The sequence below is a fragment of the Netta rufina genome (genome assembly GCF_964035555.1).
Source record: "Netta rufina genome assembly, chromosome: 2".
Taxonomy (NCBI): domain Eukaryota; kingdom Metazoa; phylum Chordata; class Aves; order Anseriformes; family Anatidae; genus Netta; species Netta rufina.
Genome location: NC_140124.1, coordinates 57660858 through 57677379, shown reverse-complemented (window position 1 = coordinate 57677379; position 16522 = coordinate 57660858). Strand labels below are relative to the sequence as shown.

The 16522-nt window shown below is 44.9% G+C and overlaps 1 protein-coding gene across 1 annotated transcript in view; it reads left to right on the top strand.

Moving 5' to 3' along the window:
• Positions 1 to 16522, top strand: part of VOPP1 (VOPP1 WW domain binding protein) — a 59439-nt gene that overhangs the window by 20803 nt on the left and 22114 nt on the right. The gene's annotated exons all lie outside the window — the stretch shown is intronic.

Genomic DNA, 16522 nt, shown 5'->3' with positions numbered 1-16522 from the left:
TCAGACAGGACAGATGCTGGAAGAGAGATGCAGATGACCTCAGGGAGAGCGTGGGGTAGGAGAGAGGATGAAATTACCTCCAAAGAGAGACTTAATAATAATAATAATAATAATAATAATAATAATAATAATAATAATAATAATAATAATTTGCCTCTATCATGTGGTATGTTTTAATTTAGTTGGTTGTGTGTCAGGCACATATGAGGGAATTCAGATTTCTACCTGTCTGTATAACCTGGAAAAGCATTCAGTGCATTAGTGTAGGGTCTTGTCTTTTGTCTCTTCACTTTCACAGAACTGTGTGAGCAGCACGTGTATCATCACCTTGCCTTCTGGTCCAGGTCTTGTTTCTCTGTTAAGATGTTTTGCTGTCCATATGGAACATCTGCTAATCATCTAGTTGGCCGTGGTTGCACGTGTTCTTAAATTCACATTATTCTGTTTTACGTATCTTCAGCAGTAGCTCTTGTTTGGCAGCAGTCTAAGAGTTCAGGATCTGACATCCTGGTTCTTTGTGCTTCCTTTCCTTACGTCTTTTGGCTTACCTTTGTAGTTGTGATCCTTTGAAGAATGCTCGTTCTTTTGTTTCCTATCTCCTGATGTGTGCTGGCTTTAAAGGAGATGTTTCTAGCATATTAAGAATGCCATTACTGCGTTAGCTTGATTTTTGAAGTGGCAGGGTTGTGTGTGTTTTTTTGTTTTGTTTTGTTTTGTTTTTGTAGCGCTGTTTTTGAAATAAGACAGGAATTTCCAAATGATCATCCTTAAACTTTTGGTGCACTGTGGAACTGTTATTTTCAGTAATCTTTGCCATTTAGCTGTCAGTCTCGTGCTGGCTGATCTCCCTGCCAGGATGAGCTGCTGGAGTCAAGGGCTTCTGATCACTTCCATGAACAAGCAGGGACCTTTGTAGCCTGGTGGTTACAAGCAAAACACTCCTTGAAGAGAATTATTAAAAAGTCAACACAGAAACACACCGTGTAAAGCATTCCAACAGTGTCTTGTCCTGCTGCAAAATCCTACTAATGTCAGTAAGTATTTGGGTTCAGAACTGGAGAATTTCTCCTGATGACGTTTCCTTTCTTTTAATTTAAATGAATATATGCATCATGTGTGTTACTGTGGTGATTTTTTTCCCAAAGTACTCTGAGCATGGAGCCATGGTAAAACAGCTGTATGGTGTGGTAGTTTGTATCTTCTTTTTTGTCTTCCCACTCGGAAAAGGAAAACGTAATTAGCCCTTTAGTTGCAATAGCTGGTGTAATGCTATAGTTGCAAGCCCTGCTGGGCTGGGATTGAGGTGTGAAGGAAGCATTCCTGCATCAAGGTTGCCCTTGATCAAGGCTGCTGAGTCCCACTGATGGCACGTGGGCTGGTTCAGACGGGTGCAGAGGCTGCTCGTGCTTGTGCAGGATCTGTTCACATCTGTGTAATGCCGGGTAAGTTCTCATTCTGAAAGCTGTAGCAAGGGGATCATTGGAGCCTGGTGATGGCTGGGTGTACATCTCCTGGTGTGAGATTCTCTGTTTGTGGAGATGTTTTCTATTTTTGCAGCTGATTAGAGGTGCAGGAGGGTGCATACATTAATCACATCTCTAGTATGAAACACAGAAGCTGAAAAAAAATTTACTTTTGTGGTCTAGTCTCCTTCTTTGGCGAAATGTTGAGGTATCTCATATCTTCTCAGGCAGGGATGCACCATGTGGATCCTGTCTGAGTGCAGAGCAGCAGCCCTGGATGGTCAAACCATGGATGCCTGGTCCCTTATCATGGGGGGCTGCAGCCCCAGTGGGTGTGTTGCTTGTTATATGTATTGCCCTGTGATGGGACCAAACGGGCACCGGCCGTGTCTGGAACCATTCTTTATGACTGTTTTTCAGTCTGAACCACATCTCCTTTGCCACCTTAATTATGCCTTGTGCAGTGATGTGTTTGGTGTTACAGAGAGCTCCAAAGCAGCCTCTCCGCTGCGTGCAGTGAGTAGCAGAGCCCTCGCTCACAGAGCGACAGCACCGCTTGCCTTGGCTGGTCAGGAGGAGCCTCACCAGAGGGTTGCTTGTGGAGTTGGGTTGCTTTTCTTTCCCGTCAAAGATCAGAGCTGTCTGAGCGTAGTGGAGAGCCTTGACAATGCTGTCAACTTTGACTGTTATTGTATTTTTTTTCTCCCTGCTTTAAAACTGTTCCTTAGTTGTCATGCTCTAAGTGTTGCTGTAGCAGTGGGCCCTTAACAAGAGGAGATGTTTCCACTAAATGTTACCTGCTGAATGCTGTGGCTGTATGATCTCTCACTGCGCCTCTGTGCATGTGAACGAGGCCAATGAAGCCCAGCAGAAGTAGGTCTATATTTCCAATCAAGTATCCCAATTTCCTTGTTGTTTCTGAGCCTTTAAATTTTACTTCTGTACCTAAGTTCAGATTTTCTTCTGTATTTCATTGCTACTGTTGGGTGGTGTGCGTGAATTTATAAGCATTGTCTGCCTGTGAACTCCGTGGGGTCTCATTTGTAAGTGGGTAAGTGTGAGAAAATGCTTAGCAACTGCAGATAGAAGTGCAAGAGATGCAACTAAACAAGCATTTCTTCAGTGTTTCAAAAGCGGTTTTAGTATTTAGATGTGGTTTTAGTTTTTACATGACCTTTGCAAAGCTTAAGATGCGTGGTTTCTTTCATTTTGGCTCCCTAGCAATACCCAGCACTTTATTACTTTGTTCTGTACTAAACTAGGAAATCCATTATTCCTAACTCTAGGCAAGTTGGTTAAAGACTCTGAGGGCGAAAAGCGAGCAAAGCCTCCCTGTGTAATGCATTTCACATTAGAAACACTCGGTACTTAAAATAGAAAGGAAAAATTAGCTCTTCAGCTGTAAAAATGTTTTCCACATTGTGAATTTTTATTGAGCACATTTTTTTTCCAGCTATCCATATTAGTAAGCCTGCGAGCCTGATCTTATCAACTGCTGAGTTGACGAATGGCTTGAAATGAGAAAGAAAAGGCAGGAAGAAGCATTTTCTGTGCACGTCCAGTGGTCCTCCTGTCCTTTCTCTGGGTGCTGTAAGAGTTTACTTGCCTTTGGCGTTCACGCTAACTAAAATATCTGCCTCCTGTTTGTACAGCATTGTGCCAGGACTGAAACTGGAGCATATTGTTTCATCATTAAATGGGCAATGTTGAATACTTTGGAAATTAACAACAGCTGCAAGTTCTTCAGCTATTTTTATTTGTACTGTGGCTATAATTTTTCTAGTGTGTTTGTGCTGAAGTTAGAAGAGGAAAGGAAAATAGATCCCCCAAGAGGCTGACTTTTTGTTTTTAATTAAAAAAAGGGCCTGCCTAACAAAAGCATCCATAAAACAAACAGCACAGAGGGCAGCATGACAATTTATCCAGCATTGCATGGGCCCCGTAGTTTGCTTGGTGGCATGAATGACTTTGGAGAGGTTGCAGAGCAGCCTGGCATCTTGGCACGTGGTTTGGTAACCAGCATCGTCTGCAGCCAGCCTGCTTCTGGAAAAGGTCTGCTGCTAGGAGCATCTGCCCTAGCCCTTCATGATGATTAACAGCAGCAAGCAATTTTTTGTTTGTTTTATACTCCTAGCCATAAAGATAAGCCCAAATCCATGGCAGCCACGCCACTCAACGATCTTTGCGTGAGGCCCTAAAATCAAGCAAAGAAAGCTTCAGAGGATGATGGTAAAACAGGATTTCTCAAATATCCCTTTTGCAGTCCAGCTACTCGGATCTTTTCCCAGAAGTTGTGTGCTCATGCATCAGGAATGACGATGTGGAGACAGTGCTCTCAAAGGAAAGGTCAGCGTGAATCCATGAAATACTTGCTTCTTCTGGCCCCGGGGGGTTCACATCCCTCCTCTGCCCCTTCCCCTCCAGCACCAGGCAGCTCTCAGAGGGGTATCGGGGAGATGATGTGGGGAGAATGAAGTATCAGAGTTCCCTGTTGGTGCTTTTTGGAGCACCTGAGGTGAATGTTCTTTGCAAGGAGCAAGGATGTTGTCTGGAAGTTTGGGATGTAGCAAGAAACATGGCAGTAAGGTTCACCGAGGAGAAAAGCGAGGTTTTTGCTCAATCTGTGGCCTTTTTAATATTCTGACTGAAGACTTAACGAATGCTGGATGAACGGGAGGAAGCCCATGCTGAAACATTTACCTTTTCTGCAAATCCAAAAAGATGCTTCTTAGAAGCCTTGCTGCTGATCACCAACAGGAACGAGCCATAGGTGCGCTGCTGGTTTATTTGCAAAGCAAATGAGCAAGAAGCGATCTCCTTTAGCTGAGGAGGGCGGGTGGTCCAGTTCTTCTGCCTTTCTCTGTGACCTAACTTACGTTAACACATCCATTTCTCAAGCTGGACATGGTTTTCAGAAGAATGCACGTGACTCTGGGAATTTGTAGCTATTATCTTAGACATATTGAAAATGCGTTGTTACATTTCTGGGTTTGAGTGGAAACGGATGAAGGAGGCAGGTTGTTCTTCTTCACTTTCCTAACGCTGTAGCTGAAACTGCTGCCCGGCACAGAGGAGAGCTGTGGCTGATGGGCAGCACCAGGTGTCTGCTGTGGGGCAAAGACCGAGTCGGTGGGATCTGCTGCTTCTCACCAATCCCTTTCCCAAGACGGCATTGCTGCTATGTATTGGCCCCGCTGCTGCTACATCTCATTTGGAGACTGCCCTTGTGATGTCTCTGGCTGCCATCCTGTTGGATTCTGGCCTTCAATGGGAGTAGCCTCTGGAGAAGTGAAGCCCCAAATTTTATAGGTAGTTCTTTTCTTACCATTTCTTCCTGTTCCCCTAATGGAGGAAAGGAATGAAAGGCTATCTGTTTCACTGGGAGACTGCCATCATTGAAAATACCTGCTAGAAATGAGAACTTGCTCCTTTCTCAAATGCCATTCCAGCCTTTGGTTGTCCTTTCCCTTTCCTTCCCCTATCTGCCTTTTCTTCTGCTTATTCACAGGCCTTTTTTCCACTTCTCATCTTGCCTGCTGTTGCTGACACTTCTCTTGTTCACTTCTCTGCCCTGCCGCTCCTGTTCCACTTCTTCCTCCCATCTGTGAGTTTACATTTATGGCTATGGTGTAAAGGGTTATTTGCCTGCACAAAGCTGTCCTGAAAAAATGTTTAAGAGCCGTGATGCTGCTTCATTTTGTGATGCTGTTTCTCGTCTGAAATAACGCTGTAGTGCGTGGAGGAGCAAAGTGCTCTGTGTCAGCTGGCAGACCTGAAGAGAGGAGCAGCAAGCCAAGATGCATCCCGTGGAAACAGAAGCAATGCCCTTGATACCTCTGGAGTTGCCCAGTGCTTTCTTAGGGATTGAATTTCCTCCTGAAGTTCGGTTTACACAGTGTTGTGACTGCTGGCTAAAGGTGCGAGTGCACCTGTATTTGGTTCTGACCATTTCCATCTGCTAATGTGGGCAGGCACTACTAAAGTCCTCAACACTTTCAGTCCAGCTGAATAATTTTCGAGCTGCTAGGTGTATAAATTAAACATTGATGTCCATATCTCATGCTATTATCCATCCGTAGTGATACCTCCAGGCAGGAGTGCTGAACTTTTTTGGAGTCTAGACTCCATGTTGATGGAGAGCTGATGTCTCATTTATACATCATCTCAGTCTTGCCGTAATCATTTGCAGAATGTCCCTAAGGAAACTTCAAAGACTCTTTGTGAGGAAAATAATCTTAGGGAAGAGATTTGTGCTATCTGTGTAGTCTGTGTGAAAGAGGAGGGAGCTGACTGCAGCACCCCGACGTTTCTGTATGTCTTGTCAAGCATCTTTCCCCACACACAGATGTGTGCCATCAAATGCAAGCAGGAGAGCTTAACATCAGGTGAAACACAGACCACCAGAGTGGTAGCTAGAGGTCTGCTGATGATGGCTAGGGAGCTTGCATCGTAACTGTTGGTAGAGAAAGCTGAAAGCTTGAAGAGGTCCCAAGGAAAATCCCAAGGTGTATGGGGGACAGATGCGTGGGCAAGGAGCGCACAGTGATTGAATGAGAGAAGAGGCATGCCAAAAGTTATCACCATCCAGCATGTGCTTCGTCGAGTTGTGGCGTGGGTGGAGTGTGAGTTACAAAGCAGGATGAGCCAAGGCACGGTTGCTATACAAAGAGTATTTGCAATTTTCTGCTTGCGTGTATCCAGTACCTACGTGAAGCCAGTCGTCTTTGGAACCTGCAGTAAATCCCCCCGACACACACACACTCCTGTTTCTCCCCCATCTCTTTCTTCCAGGGAGTCATTTTAAACGTGGAAAACTTCGGGTGATCACTAACACTGACGAAACAACGCTTTTTTTTTTTTTTTTTTTTTTTTTTTTAAAAAAAAAAAAGCTGGAGTGCTTTTGATTTAAATGAAGAAACTTGTCAACGCTTCTAGTGGATTGTGTTGAAATTTGACAAGCTGGGACATTGGAGATCATTTTTTCATGTAAATCCAGGTTCCTAATAGAAGACAAATAAATATTATGGTCTTCTGTAGGAAGTTACTTCATTTTGAAAAATGTCTTGCCATCAGTAGGCATTGTTACTTGCCAGAAAGAGCAGAGTAGTCTTTCCATGGGAAGCACTCCAAGGACGAACACACCGCGTTTCTTCTGCTGAAATAAGGAGTGAGGTAGAGCTGCTGGGCTGTGTTTGCCCTGGAATCTAATCATCATATACCATCGCTGTGGCAGTGCATTGGTGTCTGTCTAAGTAGCAGTCAGTCTAGAGTCTTAGTTTAATTTAAAAGGCATCGATGTTTCAGTCCACTTGGTGAGTGTGTACCCAAAAGCTGTAATAGAGCATCTCCCTGAGAGCTTGAATTGACTTGTTAAACAAACACAAATTATACCAGGTCAAGCTCTTCTGCTGGTTTTGTTTGAGGAAAGTTTTGCCCAGAGAAAGAGACGTTTGCTGCCAGTCAGCAGGAAATGTAATGAACTGTGTATGAGCAAAGGGAGACTTGATTATTGGTCTTGATGAACCCAAACCCATAAATTCCTTCCAGTGCTCTGGAAGCTGAGTGCCAAAGCAAAAAGCTTTCTGGACTGCAACACGGAGATGACTATTTCAGCATTTTAATAATCAGGCTGACGTAGCCCTGCTCTCTGAGATAGCCTTGCGGACCACACCAACTGCACCTTTGTGTTACGATGTGAGGTGTGGTTTTTTTTTTTGGGGTTGTTTTTTTGGGTTTGTTTGTTTACCTCAAGGTAGCTAGTTTAATGGAGCTGGCCCAAATGAACTAGAGTTTCCTTTAGACTTATGTCTCCAATTCCATTTTGGTTGTTGTGGTCTTCACATGGCTTTAGTATAGATTGGAGCTGCTCCATAAATCACAGATCTGTGCTTTTACCTCGAGAGATCAGGACACCTTGTGAGGATGTGAGCGATGCCATCACGATGGCTAATGGAGCCGTCCGTAGCACCTGGCTGCAGGGCTTACAATTCACCATTAAGCAGGTGGGATTAGGCTAGGGACGAAGCTCCCAAGCAGAGCATCGAAGTAGGTTATTTCTGCTCAAAGAAGAAATGAAAAAAGAAGAAACCTGGGTTCTCACATGCCGAGGTTCCTCAAAAACTGCTTTTCAGATACCAGAATGTTTCCAAGGTAACCTCTTTCATCTCCACTGTATTCAGATGCTCACTTGTTTAATACACACACGGCATATGTAATCTGATTTAAAATGAACAGATGCTCTTAACAATAATATGGCATTAAGCATGATGAGTTTCTGGAATAAGCTCTCGAAAGTGAGAACTCGCCTTGGCCTTGTGTACCTTACAGGGGAACAGCACTCACACAATATTTCATTGCGGCCAATTTCTTCTGTTCCCTGCACTGGGTGCGCAATTGGTCATGGACTCTGTATCTTGTTTCTTGAGTCTGAGGTGTTGCCTTCAGTGGTACATATGTTTTTTTTTAGGATTTTAAGGCACAAAGGATTTTGATCCGGTGTCTGCAGTTTTGAAATAAATATCTCAGAATTGCAAAGGAAAGTCTTAGCTGCATAAACAAACACTTCTTTTGTTTCCAGTGGCTGCGCATAAGAAGGATTTGAGGAAGGTGTGCATCGCTGGATTAAATGTCAGGAATGAAAAATAGGGGTACAAAGAAAGGGGAGCAAGACTGGCTGTCATTATGCAGCTGTGCTCCGTCCTGTCACTCGCTCCCTGCGGGACAAATGAGTGAGTGGGGGATGCATAACACGAGCAGAACAAAGCCTGGGAACTCCCAAATCAGCTGCCCTGTGTCGTGGTGTTGCAACCACCAAAGAAATGTACTCTCCTGTAGCCTTTGATGGGCTTTGATGGGCTGTCATAGTGTAACTAACCAGCGTCTGCAGCTCCGTGCTGTTACTGCCTCAACCTTGTCCGCTCCGCAACTGACGGAGAAAATTGAGTTCTGAATCCATCTTGCCTGACTTGGTCTTTCATTCCTTTGGTTTTACTATTATGGGAGATGAAAGATGCCCCCTGAGGATTGAAGTATGAGGTAATTTAAAGGCTGTTTTCATTCTTGGGACGGTAAATTGTAAGAATGAAATGTGCATGGGAAACAGGCCACTGTGCCGGTTCAGCATGAACCGAAGGGGCTGAATGGTGGCACGGTTTTAGATTTATTTTTAAAAAGGAGAAGGGGTGGGGGGCGGAAGCTAAATCTAAACTTTGTTCTGAGTGAGCTAAATATTCAAAACCGTAGCAGTTCCTGAGAAGAGTGAGTGCCTACGGTTAGGGATGGAGATGAATCAAGCGTCCAGTTCTTCGTCGAAGGAAACCAAGTGTCTTCATGGTGTCTCTTATAGCGTTACCAGTGTTCATGAGGGGCTTTGAAGTAAAATCATTGTATGATTAAATCTTTTTGACTGTAAAAACTAGTATCTGGTTTGTTTTGGTTTTAAGGAGATTGAGGGTGGAAATTGTAAATACCCTCACTCTTGGCATGGTTTTATTCCAATTCCTGACAAATGATCCCTCCCCCCACATCCTCCTTTATGGGTTGTTTTATAAGGTGACTTATGACTTATTCTGTAGCTCAAGAATGCAAATAATAACCTTGCCTTTACTTCTCCTGCACATATAAAAGGAAACATAATAACTGCAGAAGCTAAATTCAATTTTGGAGCTGTGGAACCTGCCCAGTACCATTTGGAATAGATCAACTGCTTCTAGCCGAGCTGGGAAAATGTTACGTCCTTTTCCTTCCAGTGGGAACAGAGAAGGTTACCACTACCCCCTTGAAGCTGCGAGACTCTGCTGGAATGTTGACTTTTTTGTGTTTTTTTTTTTTTGCTTTTCTTAGGTGAAAATGCTTTCAATATGTGGCACGCCTCATGCTTTTTTACACATCCGCCCTTAGACCTCCCTTTGTGCCGCTGGTCCCACCAGTGGGGCTTAGCCCCCAGCCCATTTTTCACGCATGTGCGAGCCCTGCTGTTTCCACGCATGTACAAATAGGAACACAAGTCCTAATCTTCTCTGGTGCTGAGGGTCTCCTGGCACTTTTCCTTGGCATCCCAGTGTAGACCAGGTGGGATATTTCCCACTGAGCGTCCCAACGATGACGGCAAGGGCAGAGGAGTGCTGGGCGCTGTCCGAGGTACTGAGGCCTCTTGCAGGCTCCAAGACACGAGGCTTGCTTTCCCCTTTGCTTTCTCTCTATTTATTTATTTATTTATTTATTTATTTATATTTCCCCCTAGGAGACTGATGAAAGGATTATATTCAATTGAAATTGTAGCATTCGAGGACTGGAGTGCATTTGCAATTTGCTGCATAATGGTGGGAGGGAGGAGAGGGGGGAAAAAAAAGAAGTCAGGCTCCTGAAATGAAATTACATGCGAGGGATATTTGTATTTCTTTTGTGGGAAAGGTTAATAGATCTAAATGTAAAGTAAAGCTTTTTGATGAGAGGCTATCTAATGTGAAACTCTCATTAATCTTTTTTTTTTTTTTTTTTTTTTTAACTCAAAATTAATGCATGTGCTGAGAGCACCAGAAGAACTAACATGAGTTAAATGCTTGTGCTGAAATTTTACTGTAAAGAGCAGAGTGTTTAATTCAAGAAGCAGAGAAGTTGCTTCTATTAAGAACCCTGTGTGAGAACTATTCCCTTCTTTCTAAAGGAACAGGAACAACTCCCTCTGAAAAATACAAAAGTCAATTCTTTGTACTGTGTGTTACATGACTTTGTAAACTTGAGGTTTTGGTGCAACAACTGGGTGTCTGGAATAATATCTGTTCTGTTTAGCATTATGCAGGAGGGAAAGCTTGGTGTGGGATAGAGCCAGCATCCTATTATAGCAAGCTTTTCTTCTGTTTCCTCATTAGCTTAGTAAATAATACCTTAATGCAATCCTGGTTTTTAGTAAGAGTTGCTTTTGCAATACAAAATACAGAAGTATTTGCTGCAGTCAGTGGTGGACTGCCTTGCGAGCTCGGTCTCTTAGAGTAGTTTGGAGATGGGCTACTTTTACCCTCATCTGTTAGCCTCACCAGAGAAAGAAGTAGGGATGAATTTTGATGGATTCAGGCAAGGCTAAAGCAAAATGTATTTTCTGTAGTAAATTGTTTTCACCCTTAGGCTGCACTTTCCCGTTTCAGTATATACCGTCTGTTACTCTAATGGATGATGTTTTGCCCTTTTCTTGGCTATGGAGGAGCAGCATGCTCATCTTGTCTCTGCAAATCCAATCTTTCAAACTCAGCATGCAGAAGTCCCTCTGATTTCAGTGCACCATATCTAATGAGCAGCTTGTACCTTATAATGCTTTCAGCTCTTGTCTAGGCACCGAAATGGATAGCGTTCTGAAAACTGATACAATTGTAAAGGTCAAATCCCATAAAGCATTGTGATTCCTAGCCAATAATGTCCCTTCTGCAACCGATTATTCAGTCTAGGGTTGCACTGTAGACTGCCCCATCTTTTTGTCTGGGCTCCATCAAGCAGTTGTCAGGTACAGGGACCAGGAAAACTGCAGATCATTAGTGCAGGTGGCTGTTGTGACAGAGCCTGGGTGACAGAGGCAAAGCCAGTTGGTTCTCAGATGGTGTGGAGCCAAAGGTCTCATCCTTCCCATTTCCTCGTGGACTGGTTTTGGTCTGGCTGTGTGGAAGGCAGTTCTGGTTGTACGCCGGCGTGGGAAATCCTTTTCCAACGTCGCACATTGTGTGATGCTCAGAAATAATGAGGTCTTATGCCACGTCTTACAGGCTTTTAATTCTTTATCCCTGTTCCTCTGTGGATGAATTAATTATAGCAGAGCTTCAGAGGCTGTAGCCACAAGAATGAGGTTTGGATCAACTGGCGCTCTACTAGTAGCACTAGTCGGCACTCTGCTGCCGAGCACTAGTAGGACAGGAGTTTGCAGCCACTAGTGGGGCCATCCCAGAAAACCAGGAGCCGTTTCTGTCCTGTCAGGATGGCAGGGTCACTCCGTCAAATTCCTGCTTTTTGTCATCTGAATTTACCTCTTTGGGCTCTTGTAATTGTAATCCTTAAGGGCAGTTGTGTGTAGCATCTAGCTTTTTGTCTGGTTAAAAAGAAAGAGCTGCGCCCTCGGTTACTGATGGCCGGTACAGTTTCATTGGCTTTGTGATTGATAGCAGACCCGTGCCTCTTGCAGAATCTGGCTTTGAGCAGATGTCACAAACTCAGCCTGACTGCTTCTTCCGAATACAGATAGCAATCTTCCTACCCCCGCCCTCCCCAGCCATGTCCATCAGCAGCAGGCTCGTTTTTTCATTGCTACCCATAACAAAAATTGATTCTACTTGTATTGGAAAGTATTTACCATCTGCAGAGGGTGCTGGAATTGTTTTTTTTTATATATAATTATTTTTTAAATCCCTAGTAAAAGCACTGGGTGTAAATCCACTGCTCCCTTGATTGCAAAGAGTAATTAATTGATCAGATCTGTTCTCTTTTTATTGTCCTGTGAATGGAAAGATAATGATGTGCAGTGTGGAGGATATTCCTGCTAGATATTTCTGCAAACCCTGCAAAGCATAACTAATGATCTGTATCATACCTTCCGACATTCACTGAGCAGCCTGCCTGCTCTGTCTTCCCCCACACCATGTGCATCCGTATGTACTCCATTTTATGGTGTGATCAGAACCAGTCTTTGGTTAATGTTTCAGTAACTTCTCTTTCTCATTGTTCATACTAGCAGTGGTAACATTTGCAATTTCAATCTGTGGCAGGAAACATGTTTCCTTTCTTAGAGGAAATCTGAGTGAATTTAGAGGCCACAGAAAAGCATGGCTTGCCGTTCACGTTGCTGTAGTCTGTCAGAGAAAACAGGCTACAGGAGAGATCCTGATTTATTTAAAAAGAAAGAAGTTATATGTTTTTTCTCTCCAAATATTCAATCTCAAGGAACGTATTCAAGCATCTGGCTAATTCACATACCATTAATTCTCTAAAGATTACATATGCACACCCAATTAGACCTGCATCATTTATTTAAAAAACGAACATACTCTTGTATTTATATTTTATAGCTGCGCCAAATTGTTAAAGGACATAGAAGGAGGAATTTTATAAGCGAAATGTGCAGAGCTGTTCTCCTAGAAAAGTTGAAAGCCTCCACAGGGTCATAAGTAAGTTTAGTTTAACAACCATAAGCACACTTTTTTGTTGTTAGTGAATAGGTTCGTGGCTTTTTAAGGCATGAACAAACACTTCTAGAAACTCTGAGATGGTTTGGCTTCATACAGGAGCTCTCAGAGTGGGCACCAGCCTTGATGTCTGAGCTCCTATCTCATTAATGTGAGCTATCTCCCCTTTGTTTCTGTTTGCGGACTGGAATTAGTTGCTGCCAGCTGAGGTTTCTTAGCTGCCTCAGGGGTTTGTCTCAAACAACTGCAAGGATGTAATCCTCAAAAGACGGTGAGCATCAGACCCAGTGCTGGTGGCAGACATCTCCTTGTGAGCTCTCCAACAGCTCACGTCCAACCAAGAGCACCTCAATGCCTTGTGCCCCACCAGAAGGACCTGAATGCCTCACCTGCAACTTGAAGCACCTCACCATGTCTCTTGCCACAGGAAAGACCTCGATGTCTCCTGTTCCACAGGAAGGACCTCAACATTGTGCCTTCCACTAGCAACACCACCTCTGATGTTTCAGCAGTAGGACCTCAAGCTCTTGAGTGCCACCAACCAGCCTTGACGCAGGCTGGATTTTCGGGGCATTTATGGCCAGCTGCCTCTTGTGAGGCTGTAGGGTGACAGTGACTCTGTGGTGACATCAGAAGGCTCTTGGGGTGCCCCTGATGGCAGCTCTTGGGGAATTAACATGACTGTTGTGAGAAGATGCTGATGTGAAATGGCTGCTCCATGCTGACAGGAGCAACGTCTGCCAGGCTGGGGTCCAGGCTGGGAGCTTGGCATCAGCCAAGAATATCAGAATTTCATCAGCTATTGACTGCCCAAGGAGGATGGTAGAAACAAGCAGCATCTCCTGCTTACATGAAGTGGTGGTGTTATCATGGAAACGTCACGCAACCACACAATCACAGAATGAGCAGGGTTGGAAGGGGCCTCTGATGGTCATCTCGTCCAATGCCCCTGCCTAGCAGATCACCTGGAGCACACTGAGCAGGATGGCTTCTGGGCAGGTTTTGACTAACTCCAGAGAAGGAGACTCCACAGCCTCTTTGGGCAGCCTGTGCCAGTGCTCTGCCACCCTCACAATACAGAAGTGCCCTCTCATATTCAGCTGGAACCTCCTGTGCTTCAGTTTATGCCCCCTGCCTTTCGTCCTGTCGCTGGGCTCAACTGAAGAGAGACCTGATCCATCCTCTCAACACCCTCCCCTCAGATACTTATTTACATTTTGGGGACAAGACGCTGGAGAGCAGCCCCACAGAGAGGGATCTGGGGGTTGTGGCTGACAGCAAGCTGAATATGAGCCAGCAGTGTGCCCTGGCAGCCAGGAGGGCCAACCCTATCCTGTGGTGCATCAAGCACGGCATTGCTAGTCTGTTGAGGGAGATGATTGTCCCACTCTGCTCTGCGCTGGTGCGGCCTCACCTCGAGTACTGTGTGCAGCTCTGGGCACCACAGTACAAAAAGGACATTAAACTATTGGGGAGTGTCTAGAGGAGGGCGACGAAAATGGTGAAGGGCCTAGAGGAGAAGACGTATGAGGAGTGGCTGAGGGCACTGGGCCTGTTCAGCCTGGAGAAGAGGAGGCCGAGGGGAGGCCTCATCGTGGCCCTCAGCGCTCCCTCATGAGGGGCAGTGAAGGGGCGGGTGCCGATCTGTTCTCTCTGGTGACAGCGATAGGGCCTGAGGGAATGCAGTCAAGCTGCAATAGGGGAGGTTCAGGCTGGATATTTAAAAAAAATCAGAATCAGGATCGTTCTAGGACCCAGAACAAAAATAAAGTCTGTGCACCAAATAATTTTTAGTGTATGTGTCTAAGCCCTGTAAGCTGGAGGGAATAGTTATGTGCAAAACTTTCCTAGGCTAGAGCCTTTTTTTGGATAGCAGTGAGCATATTGGCTGTCTGAAGCAGAAAAGTCAAAATAAATCGAGGCAGAAACAGGATTTTTACAGCTTGGAAGATGTGGGAAGGGAGGAATCTTCCCAGTTCATTTCAGAGCTTGCAAAGTGGATTGAAGTGTGGGGAGGAGGGTGGCAGAACGAGCACTGAATATAAATGCCTCCTTTACGCTTGTAAAGGGTGTGCAGGCTCCACGGGCTCAGAAACGTTGCTGGGAAAACATCAATTAAAATGCTTGAGACTGATGAAGGCTTTAAGGATGTTGAGGTAAACAGTGAATCATATTGGTTCAGGAAGAAAAACATGTAGGAGCGTACGCTGCAAGCTGGACTCCAAAATGAGACTTCCCAAGGGGATGACCTGCAGGTACTGGGGTTTTAGCCAGGGCTTGCTGATTTGCAGAGGAAAAGAGCCAAAGTATTTTGCTCTGTATCTGCAGTGGACCTGCTGAATTTACAATGGATATAGCTTTGTAGGGTGATACCAAGAGAAACTTGCCATACTTCTCATTTTAGAGTATGAGGAAACAGCAGGCTGATGACAGCATTCAGAAGAAAGGTTTCAGAAGTTGGAAGGTTCTGGGGGGGAAGGGGAATAGGGCAAATGTGGAAATAGCTCTCTGAATACCACTTGTTCCAGCAGCTGCTGTGGAGCCCTCCTGCATGCATTGCTGTAGTAGCAGCACGGATTTGAGAAGGGAATGAATGAGGAATGTTTGTCTTGTTTTGTTTTTCCGCAAAGGAAGAAACTCCAGTCCGTTCAACAGAACCTAAAGCTTGTGTATCTTGAGGGCTGGTGTGAGCCCATCTTACGATTAGTGGACAGGCCTGATCACATGCATCAGAAATCTCCTTCTTCCCCCATCCCCATATTGGTCTCAGCAATTTAATCCATAGCAGTTTGTCTTCATGGGCTGTAATTGATCTGTCTGTGATTTAGCTCATCAGATGCTCGTTAAAGAGCTTGCAGCCTTTCTTATTCATGAGGAGTGAGAGTCAGAGATGTAAAAACGCTTTGTCTTTGTCTTAGCTGGATTCATTTAGTATTCTGGGATTCAGGGAGGCTAATAAACTTATATGAGCTATTATTTAAAGGTGAGCTGCCAAGTGAACATGAAGGATGATCCAAGTACTGCTGATGTGCGAGTGCTCCCTGACCTTGGGTGTCAGGTGTGAGCAGCAGAGAGCTGCTGTTCAAATCCCCTGAGATGACGCTTGCTGCTCTGTGGAGGGTGTCCCGGAACACCCAGTCCGAGTGCAACCAGATCATACGGCTTGTGGTGGAGCTTCTGCAGCCACATCTGCAAGGGAGACGGCATTTTATGCTAGCAGTGTCAGCAGGATACGCAGGAATATTCTGTGCCTTGGCTATGTAGTTTGGGCTTGACATCTGGTTTTGTTTTTTAAGCGCCGCTATTGTTCTTCGCTGCTGTCTGTACTCGAGCCGTGCCCGTAATGATGTGCGTTTCCCACACACGCCACGAGAATGCCTGTCACCATCCTTTAACAAGGATATGCTGACAGTCTGCAAGAGAGAACAATGCCCCCGGACTGCAGAAAGCAGTTTCCTTTCCCAGATGCCGTAATGAACGCTTGAAACATTTCCAAGGTGTAGGAAGACGAGCTGGGATCCTAGCATGGGCTCTCTGTTCTGTGCCTTTCCAAGCCTGGCTCCACACGCAGAGAATTCCACGAAGATGAGTAATTCCCTGCAATTAATGAATCCGCTCTGCACTCATACGCCTCGTGTCGTCAAACCCGGCATGCCTTGGAGGTCTCTTAAGTGACTACAGCCCTGATGGGCTCTTAAGTTCTCCAGATCCTGTTAAGACATGAGTTTTGCTGTGCAATTGGATCCCGTATCAGAATCTATTAACCACGGTCATGAACTGTGGTAACCTTTGGGGCCCTGAAGACAAAGCCTGGTGTGAAGGCTCTGAATCCTAACAGGGCACGTTGCAGTTCCAATTAACTGAGTTCCCAGTTCTTGTGTGTGTTAGGATTGTGAA